The sequence below is a fragment of the Diabrotica virgifera genome, chromosome 7, assembly GCF_917563875.1.
Source record: "Diabrotica virgifera virgifera chromosome 7, PGI_DIABVI_V3a".
In the NCBI taxonomy this organism is placed as follows: domain Eukaryota; kingdom Metazoa; phylum Arthropoda; class Insecta; order Coleoptera; family Chrysomelidae; genus Diabrotica; species Diabrotica virgifera.
Genome location: NC_065449.1, coordinates 78418950 through 78430489, shown reverse-complemented (window position 1 = coordinate 78430489; position 11540 = coordinate 78418950).

Sequence of the window (11540 nt, the reverse complement as noted above, 5' to 3'; positions counted from 1 at the left end):
TTGCAATTTTTCGATTTTTTGAAAGTTCCACCGCGTTTATCTCGATCAACTACGAAAAAATTTGTAGGAACACTTTTTGGTTAGAATGGCCCAAAAAATACAAAAACACGTTTTGTTTTGCGAGAAATCGCTGTTATGTAATTCCTCGACTTCTTTGTTTATAACAATCTTATCGACATCCGGATCAACTGTTACCCAAAAAATTCGTGTTCTACGGGTCAAAATACATAAAAAAAACTTGGGTAAGTCCATCTGAATACAGGAGGCCGTTGTACCCCCCCTGGCGCCAGGACTAATATATTTGGCTAATTAATGGTGTACAATTTAGCTGCGGATAGCTGCGGATGCCCGAAATACAGGGGTTTTAATTTTGCTAGAAAGGATGACGTCACAAAAATAAAAGTACCTACTTACTTGTTTTAATTGTAATAAGTTACGATTTTTTTTTATTTTAGCTACATCTGGTGCCTTTGCTCTGGCGTAAAAATAGTTATCCATAAATATCTACGACCAAATGGAGCCATAAGATTTTCCTAATCTAGAGGACAAATTATAATATTTAGAAATTAACTTATTGACCTCTTATATCTGATAATTTAATCAATTTAAAGCAAAGATTTCGAGATTTTAAAACGGCGATGATAGAGAATAATGGTTAAAGACTCACGAAAAGATGCGATATTTCTACAAACAATTAAAGATTGGTTAGATCGAGCCTTTAAACTGGTAGAAAACAAATAAATGGAACCAGGTTGTCTTTCTAAATTATTTGGGGACTCCAGTGAAAGGATAAAAAGAAGAAAACAGAAGAAATACGTTCTTTGCTTGATGATGAAGTTATCGTTCATGCAGCACAGACATTACAGATTTTTGGAAAAAGGAATGCTTCAAAAATACTAAAAGAGATCTCAGAAATTCCAGCTATACAGGGAAATACAGAGTTGCATACAGGAAATTAAACTTCTTTTAACTTCTGACCCACTATTAACAATTTTAAGCAGTAAGAAACGTGTACAGAAAAAGGTCAAACCAGGGTCATTTTTCTCTGAAACAATTCAAATGTTGTTACCTACCGGGTGACCCAAATACTGAGTCCGATATGTCAGATACCGTCTGAGGTATAAGTAAATACCCGCATATTTGGTATTCATTTTAAATTTTGATTTTTTTCTATGAAAAATAAAAGTAAATTTTTAAAAAACAATATTTTTCTTTGATTTGTACCAATTTTAGTAGAAATATGCTGTAAAATAATTTTGGCCGCGTAAATCCATTAAATCGACGTATGTGCGCTGTTTCCAAACAAAAATTAAATTAAAGCCACCGGGATTAGTATATTCTGAAAATTATTAAGTTATTATTTACAATGTGTCCACAGAGACTGATGCAGCGACAAATGCAAAATACGAGAAGGTCAGCCGCCAGTTCTCGCTTGTCGCATTGTACCTGTTTTCAAGAAAACAAAAAATTCATATTTGTTTTTAAGGCCATCGGTACTTAATTCGCAAATATTTTACAGGTATCCCTACTTTTTCTGCCTTTACACGGCAAATTACGTGTAGTAAAATTCACACTGGTATGGATATGTAAACATTACTAGAATGTCATTCTACTTAAGGCTATGGGTACATAATTCGCAAATATTTTACGGCTATCCCTACCTTTTCTGTCTTTACAGGGCAAATTACGTGTAGTGGAATTCACACTGGTATGGATATGTCCATATTACTAGAATGTCATTCTACTTGACAATGTCATAACTAACTTAAGGAGATGGCTTTTGAATGTTCTTGGAAAACTGTTATTTTTTGTATAATTGCAAATTATTAATTCAGTTAATAAATGTGATAATTTTTTCACTAGCTATGTATTCAGTGATTGTAATAATTTATATGTAGTCTAGTAAAATAAAATTACATTACATGTAAATCAAAATGTAAATTCGTACAGGTTGAAACAAATTTTATATCAAAGTTTAGGTGGGTACAAAAGATATTTTTGAGAAAGTATCCAAATCATACAAGGGGATCATTATTTAAATAATTAAAAAGGGGTAATTTTTGCAAAAAAATTACTTTTTTAACTGATGAGGTCACTCAATTACTAATGAAGGTATATAGGATTGTTTTATTCAAAGCTTAAGGGTAAATTGTTTACATAAGACTTACAAAATTAAATTTGACCCCCTATTTATTTAAATAATTATACATAAAACTTTAAAAACAAATTTGCAAAAAATTATTTTTAGCGTTTTAAATAAGCACTTAAAAATATATTATTTTACAGAAGAAGTTGCGCTATGTTGTCAGTATTAACCAAAAAAAAAAAAATTGGTCCAAAATATTAAATATTTTTTGAGATATTGAATTTGTATATTAAATGTTACTCTATTTTCAATTGCAAAAACGCGGTTGTTCCCAAAGAAATATTCACCTGTATTAAATCTTATTATTTTTATTTTTATGTATATTTTCGATAAACGTATTGAGAAATTCAAATTTCAATTAAACTTCCCCCTAAAATGGCATTTGAAAATTATTCAAATTTGTTTTATAATTTGTTTTTTTAATAACGTCGAGGGGATTAAATATTTTGAAATGCCGTTTCGATAATTGGGTTTCTGGGAATTTTTTACTAATTAATAAAATTTTTTTGTCGTTTTTTCTTCTTCTTTTTTTTGGAGTTATATTACTACGGGCCCTTTTAGGGTTAAATTTTATTAAGAATGTCGAATCTCTGAGTTGTAGATTCTAGACCTAAAAATATTAAGATTTAACTAAAATCTCTTAACGAAGCCGAAAATACGTACCCATCCTCTTAACAGAGACAAATTCATAAGAAGTTACAGAAAAGTTGACTATTATATAAAATGAAGCAGGTTTTTAAAAACTTGAATCTTATTTCATCTTATGGTTTTTAAAACAAGAATTTTGTTGTAAAAATTATTTATTAATACGTTTACAATATTTGTGATCGTTATCCACATTTGAGCTAATGTATGGACGTGTATTTAACACATCTGAAATAACCTGTTTTTCATCATTATTTGGCTTTTTTACAAAGGTTTTTTTATTTTTTTGTTTCTTCTTTGTAGAGAAAAACTGTAATTGCTTCTCTTACTAAGGTGACTCGAGTAAGTAGTTTAATATTGATGTGTAACTGTGTAGTTCGCTAAACCAAAGAATACCTACACCTACCTAAGTGTTATTTAAGATTTAGAAATTAACTGTTATAATAATTCGTTTTAAGTCCTTATTGTAATTAATTATTGTCTAACCAATATTGTTTGTGTCAATGGCGATTGCAGCCGAGACACATAAATTTAAATAAAAAAAAATAGTGAGAGTAATGTTGAAAATAAATGATTTAAGCAATCTAAAACGAAATATCTAATATAATTTTATTGATACGGCTCTTTTGAAAATAGGTTTTAAAATATTTTTATCTCTACTTTTTTGACACTAAAAGTAGTTCCAATGTCCACAGTCCACGTACATTATTAACTTTTGACAAAGTTCAAAATTTGTAATCAATCAGATAGTTTAATTACATCTACCGAATATTACATATTTGTAGTGTTCAAGTTTGGATTTTTTTTAACCTTTACCATAATGATTTGTGCACCTACCTTTATTTGCATTTACATACCTAATAGTCAATATCTGAATGTAATTATAGACTAAAACGCAAATATTTATTTTAAAGCGATTAATATCGATTTACCTATCGTTAATAATCAGTGATATGACAATAATTATTGCCAGGCATTGCATTAGTCAAAAGTACAAAATTACTTCAACTTGATATAACTTTTGACTCCGAAGAAGACATTAATACTATATAGACTTAGGCAAATATGCAAATTGCATGTTTTGCATATAATGCAAAAATTTGCAAAAATTTCCAATTGTGCATATTTCTATATAAGTGTGCATAAAGTGCATATAATTTTAAATTTTGGTTGTAACTATGCATATACGTATTTTTATATTACTGTAACAAGTATAGCTTGGAAATCTCAATATTTAATTTTGTTTTATAATCTCTTGGTACATATTCAAATTTTGGGTACCTGAATGTAGAGCGGCTTATTATATGTACACAGTTTTGTCACGTTTTGGTTACAAAGGTTCCAAAATCAGCCAGTTTATATCTCTAGGTAAAATTTTTTATTTTGACGGCCCGTTCGCTTTTGTTGTAAAATAAGCCGTGAACACGTGTCTTCGTAATGCCGCAAATCGACAGTTCAGTGTCGTAGTGTCATTCATAAAATCAAACTATAGTTTTGTTCAGAAAACTATTACTCAATTAGAATCCTCCAAATAATTATCATTGTTAGACAGTACATTTTAAATAAAAGAATTTGAATCATTGTTTCAAAACGTTAAAAATAATACATACCTATATTGGATAGGAAATTTTTCAAAAATTTAAAGCAACCATGAAAAAAAAACAGTAGTTATTACCAGATTCTTTCTCAAGTGGTTCAAGTACTAGCTGGGACATTTTTCGAAGCACTTAATTTAGAACCAACTATTATCGTAAATTTGAACAATGCCCCAATAGGGAACTTGCACATTTTTTTTATTACATAATAATGTTCAGTTTTGTATAAAAATGAGATTTCCAAAATTTCACGCTTCAAAAACTCATAATAACTTAGAAGTACAAATTTAAAGTCTTCTTTATCTTAAAATAGTTCAAACGACCCGTGACGTCACAGAGTTTGACTATGTGGTTCAGTTTACGGTTATATTTACGTATATTCTTCTTCTTCTTCTTTAGTTTAACGTTTTTCTTCTCCACCTACTTGGGTATTTAGACAGATCGTCGTCGGGGAATAAAGGAAAAATATTTATATTCTAATGACATTTATCGTATGTCATTGTAATAAAATATACCAGTTTGTTGAGATTGCAGTTTGATACAGTTTTTGAAGGAAAGGAAAGAAGGTTTACTATTGAAAATAAAACCATTTTGTAAAAGTACAAATTTTCTATGAATAGTTCAAACGATCAAAAACATTTGTAACGTCACATAACTGTATTTTCTACTGACGTTTATAATGTCTAATTTAAAATTATATACAGTCCGTCTAATTTACTTACCGTTGCACGTCATTATCTACGTTAGAGATCTAAGTTGACATTGTTGCCCAATTACAAAAAATTCTTGAATTCATTTTAAATCGATTACGTCACACAATTTTTGCGGAAGTGGATTATACAGCAAAACAAATTAATATTCAATGTAAATAAATAAGAACTTTAGAAATAGAAAACAAGAATTAAGTTATAATCTTACATTAAAGTACATAATAAAAACAGTAAATATAATAAAACAAATACTTATAGTAAAGAATATAAACAAATATGAATTGTCATCACCGCAACTGTCAAATAAATGTTACCAATTTATGCCAAAATATCACCTTCGTTCGATTATAGTTACCTACAGTGTATTCCGAACAAATGTGCTTCGTACAAACGCTTTATAATCCATTTATACAAATTAAATGAAACATATTATTGTATATTTCTTTAAGTTAGCATTAATAGACATTTTTAAATATTATTTCTACGCGTATATAATAAAATATGTCTTGTGGCTGTAATGCCAGTGTACTCGGCAAAGTGTTTCTAAAAAAGAACACACCTACCGCCTAAATATTTCGTGTTGGTATCATGTGACGTCACGGGCTATGACGCGGATGACGTGCAACGGTAAGTAAATTAGATGGAGTATATACAATTGGTGTAGAATGTAAACATACAACCCTGTGACGTCACGACGCGTTTTGGGGTGGCTGGTATAAGTTGAATTTTTTGTCGTCTTAGGAGCCAAACGAAAGACAAACAAAACTTTTTTATTTTTGATACAGGTTCTAAATTATGTTCTGTTATGATTTATACCATTTTTTTCGAATTTAAAATTTTATACAAGTTCCCTATTACATCAGTTAATATCGAAAGAAGTTTTTCTATGTAATCAGATAGAAGCCATAAGTATTTGTTAGAAAATTTTGAACAGCATTTGATAATTATTTATTGTTACAACAATTCAAAATAATATCAATTATTTATTTGTTAAAATACTTAAATACTTAAATATTCAATTAATTAGCTTAGTTAGTAAAATATATACATGTTAATTAATACACCATGTGGAGATATTGTAAATATGTTTGTAAATATAAAAATATTGTAAATATATTTTTTAATTAAATGCATATGTTCTAGATAAACGTGCATATTTTTGGGTAAATTACTGCATATTTATGCGCATATTTCATACCTTTTTATTTGCATATTTGCCTAAGTCTAATAATATGCTACCAAGCATATATCTTACAATGCAAGGTGGAAATTCTGCCGTTCAAATCGTCTAAAATGATACCCCAATGTAAAAGATGTCAGTCACTCTTATGTACCTACAGACTAAAATATTGTTCCAAAAGAAGTTCGGTGTGTCAAATACACAGTGTGTCAAAACCACTATGTGTACATTAAGAAGAGCATTCTGAAAACTATCGAGGGTGTAAGGTAGCTACAGTCGGAAAAATGAAAGAATACCCATGAACGATGACATCAATCACTTATTTTGTATTTGCTGTCTTTTTCTATAAATAACAAAGGTTTGTTATAGAAAAAGATAGCAAATACAAAATAAGTGATTGATAATATGATCGTTCATGGCGTCATGGGTATTCTTTCATTTTTCCGACTGTAGAGAACGACAAAAACTAAGAAATAATCCACTAAATAAGAACACATCAGCTAAAAACAACCTTCCGTTAATAACAGAATTAACGAAAACTTAACATTTGCCAATGCTGTATAAATTGAAAAAATAAACAGACTAAGTTTTTAATTTAATAGTACATAAAACGATATTAAAATATTACTCTAAATCCCATCAGATTGAAAACAGTGGAAACCTTTTCTGGTAACAACCTCCGAGGCTTCTAAAAATACAAGCCATGGGGATGCCAAGAACTATAAGAAGATGAGGGAATTTTACGATTTGTAACTCACGTCAGTCACGTCTCATCTGCTCAGCGTGGTAAAAGCGCCAATGAGAAGGTTTCCTACGTACTACAAATAGAGTAAATAAATTAAACATTAAAAATGTATAACTATTTTCAATTTTGTTGCAACCCGAAAACGCAGCAGCACTATATTCTAGTTCAATCAGAGAGTGCAGTAAGCGTCTATACCGGTTTCGGGACCTTTTTGCACCTCGTCACATATGCTCTTCTCTCTAACTCTAACTGAACCAGGATACTCTGACGTGTGCAGTCTCGGATTGCAACGAACAAAATGGCTGGGATGCCGTAGCGATATCTGCTAAGAAACAGACTGTTTTCAATCTAATAATACATAATGTGAACCTTTTCTGGTAACAACCTCCGAGGCTTCTAAAAATACAAGCCATGCGGATGCCAAGAACTATAGAAGCGTCGGAGGTTATTACCAGAGAAGATTTGATTCGTTGCAATCCGAGACTGCACGCGTCGGAGTATCCTGGTTCAGTCAGAGAGAAGAGCATATGTGTCTACTGACGAGGGGCAAAAAGTCCCGAAACCGGTATAGATGCATATACAAGTAAGGTATTATAGGTGAGAAATTTGACTTCAGACTTCCGGTTTTAGAGTTACAAACGGAAGTACTATTTTAAAGTCACCGAAATAGTACAAGCAATATATTATCTGACGTGACTTAGCAAGACGAGAACAAAAATATATGCTTCCGGTTTAATGTTTGACTGTCCGTCCGTCTGTTTATCCGCGAATATAACATACGTTATAATAGCTAGATTGACAAATAAGGCGTCGAATGAGAGCTTATAACTCAAAGATGGCATTAGAGGTGAGAAATTTGATCTTGAACTTTTGGTTTTAGAGTTGCATCGTATCCAAGAGTACTGTTTTAAAGTTGTCGAAATAATACAAGTCATATATTATTCGACCCGCCTTGGCCTTACCAAGACGAAAACAAATATGCTTCTTTTCATGAGCATTTTTCAGTGCATCACAAATGATAGAAAAAAAGGTAAGTCCGTGTTAATATACATTTTAGTGACATGACATTTTAGTTAAATCTGACAGTTGTCAAATTTTATTTGCAGTTTGGCATAAAAACAAATAATTGTGTTTATTGCATTTATAAAATGGTATTTTCTTTGATTTGTATAGTTTTTTAAATTGTTCAGATTATATTCGTAGATATATTATATAGGTAATTCGCAAATTATTTTATTTTCGATTATAGCGCCATCTATTGACAACTAGAATAAATGTTATAAATGTCACCGACGAAATGTAATCACCGACGTCCGTTTTTTTTTCGGTCACATACAATTTAATGCGTTAGAAAGAATTCGAAAAACTGTGACGCACTGAAAGATCCTCGTGAGAAAAGCATATATACTTCCGGTTTCATGCATATCTGTCCGTCCTGCTTCCTGTCCGCGAATATAACTCCTACGTTATTAAAACAGATATAATGACAAATGAGGCATTGAATAAAAGCTTGTAACCCAAAGATGGTATTGAAGGTGAGAAATTTGACCTCGGACTTCTGGTTTGCGAGTTGAAACCAAAAGTACTGTTTTAGGGTCGCCGAAATAGTACAAGCGATATATTATTTGACGCACCTAAGCAAAACGAGCACAAATATACACTTCCGGATTTTATATCTCTTCCGGTTAAAAAGTTGTAACCGGAAGTGTTACGTTATAGTCGCAGAATTAGTGCATGGTATATATCAATCGACGCGTTTTGAAAGACGAACTGGAAAGTTTCGGTTTCGATGGCATTTCCAGTTAAAAAGTTATGTCCGGAAGTTTGTTAAAAATGACTCAAAGAGTACCGACTTCCGGTTCTGCTTCCGGTCACGTTGGGTAAAAACCTAAGACTTACGAAGTTTAATTGCTTGTCCTTTTAGATATTTCTAAATAGTTATAAAGGTACCAAGGGTATTATAAGGATAATAACGCTTGAGGTCAATGGTGTATAGACCGAGGGCCTTTGGCCCGAGGTATATACGTTGACCGAAAGCGTTATTATCTATAATACCCGTGGTGCCTTCAACGTTTAATGTCGGACTAAATTATTCTTTATATGCAAAAAATTTGAATGAATTTTGAGTTAATTAGTTTTCAAATAAGTACATTTACCAGCAACAGTCCTAACGTAATTGTGGTAACCATAGTTTTACCTAGGTTTTTATTTGTCAACTTGACAGTATTTAACTAATTAGTTATTTAAATTTAATGCCCTTGGGCGTTATAGTCTAAGAGCTAGTAAACCCTCCGACTAACGGTCTTCCTGTAAGGCTAGAAATTGGTATAGTGATAATCCATAGCACACCAAGGCTAAAAACCATGACCTGGCAGGCATCAGCCGTGCACGTGTATCTACCAGGTGAATCGAAAAGTGCATAGTTTAGGGGAAAAATAAACATTCTCCTGTAAAGTTTAAATTTAAGTATGTGATTGAGTAAGTCATTTAGAAGAAATGTGTACAATGACAGGCGATTCTGAAGAGCATAAGACCTTGCCAGGCGAGGAGAAAGATTAGGGGTTTTTCCTAAAATTATTTTTTTTGCATCGAACAAATTTTTTTTAGGTTTTTTGAATCAGTCCAAACAGAAAAGGTCTTTAGTGACTTTTCTCTTAGGTTAATAGTTTTTGTTATATAAGCGATTAAAAATTTTGAAAATTGCGAAATCGGCCATTTTTAACCCTAAATCGGACATTTAACTAAAAAGTTCAATATTGCCAAGGTAGGTAGATATTCTTTAAATATTGATTGATGAATTCCCGAAGAGTTTTTTGCAATACAATATCCAAAACCCCTTTGTTTTTTAATTGCTAATCAAGCGGGCGCGACACTGTAGTATAAGTGAGGACGTTTTGAGTTTGCATAAATTCATTACCTCGAGAATGGGCCAATTTGAAGAGAAATCCTCAGACAGGTCGATTTCTATTCTTTATTCTTAAATTATTACTTTTTGGCATATATATAATACTAGTGACGTCATCCATCTGGGCGTGATGACGTAATCGATGATTTTTTTAAATGAGAATAGGGGTTGTGTGATAGCTCATTTAAAAGGTTATTTAATTCTCTATTCAGTGATATAAACATTATCATAATTATTTATACAGGGTGTACAAAAATTTTTTTTCTTCTTTTTGTCTAAATTAATTTAATAAAACAATTTTTTTTGTATACCCTCTATAAATAATTAGGTTAATGTTTATATTACTGAATAGAGAATTAAATAACCTTTCAAATGAGCTATCACACAATCCCTACTCTCATTTAAAAAAATCATCGATTACGTCATCACGCCCAGATGGATGACCTCACTAGTATTACATATATGCCAAAAAGTCCCATTTTAAGAATAAAAATCGACCGGTCTGAGGATTTCTCTTCAAATTTGCTCATTCGCGAGGTAATGAATTTATGCAAACTCAAACGTCCTCACTTATACTACAGTGTCGCGCCCGCTTGATAAGCAATTAAAAAACAAAGGGGTTTTCGATATTGTATTGCAAAAAACTCTTCGAGATTTCATCGATCAATATTTAAAGAATATCTACCTACCTTGGCAATATTGAAATTTTTAGTTAAATGTCCGATTTAGGGTTAAAAATGGCGATTTCGAAATTTTCAAAATTTTTAATCGCTTATATAACAAAAACTATTAACCTAAGAGAAAAGTCACTAAAGACCTTTTCTGTTTGGAATGATTCAAAAAACCTAAAAAAAATTTGTTCGATGCAAAAAAAATAATTTTAGAAAAAACACCTAATCTTTCCCTTCGCCTGGCAAGGCCTTATGCTCTTCAGAATCGCCTGTCATTGTACACATTTCTTCTAAATGACTTACTTAAACACATACTTAAATTTAAACTTTACAGGAGAATGTTTATTTTCCCCCTAAACTATGAACTTTTCGATTCACCTGGTAGATACACGTGCACGGCTGATGCCTGCCAGGTCATAGTTTTTAGCCTTGGTGTGCTATGAATTATCACTATACAGTCGAACCCGCTTATTAGAATACCACTTATAGGAATATCCCGGTTTAAGGAATAGAAATTTGAGGCCCCGAAATGTCTTTACTAGCCACGCCACTAACGATCGGTTATTAGAATATCCCGGTTATAGTAATACATTTTCTTGTCACGAAGGCTATTCCAATAAGCGGGTTGGACTGTACAAATTTCTAGCCTTACAGGAAGACCGTTAGTCGGAGGGTTCACTAGCTCTTAGACTATTATATCATACTTAACTGATTTCGAAATAATGTCATTATTTGTCAAATAATATACCAGTCGGACATTAAAGATATTTAAAAAATATCGATATTACCAAAACAAAACACTTATTAATTATATCACAAATATTGGTAAAAATTATTTTAGATTAATCTCTTAAACTTATAAAATAAATAAATTTATCAGGAATAAGTATCTACCTATTTTACCAAAATTGAGATACACAAGTACCTACCTTTTGCTATTTAT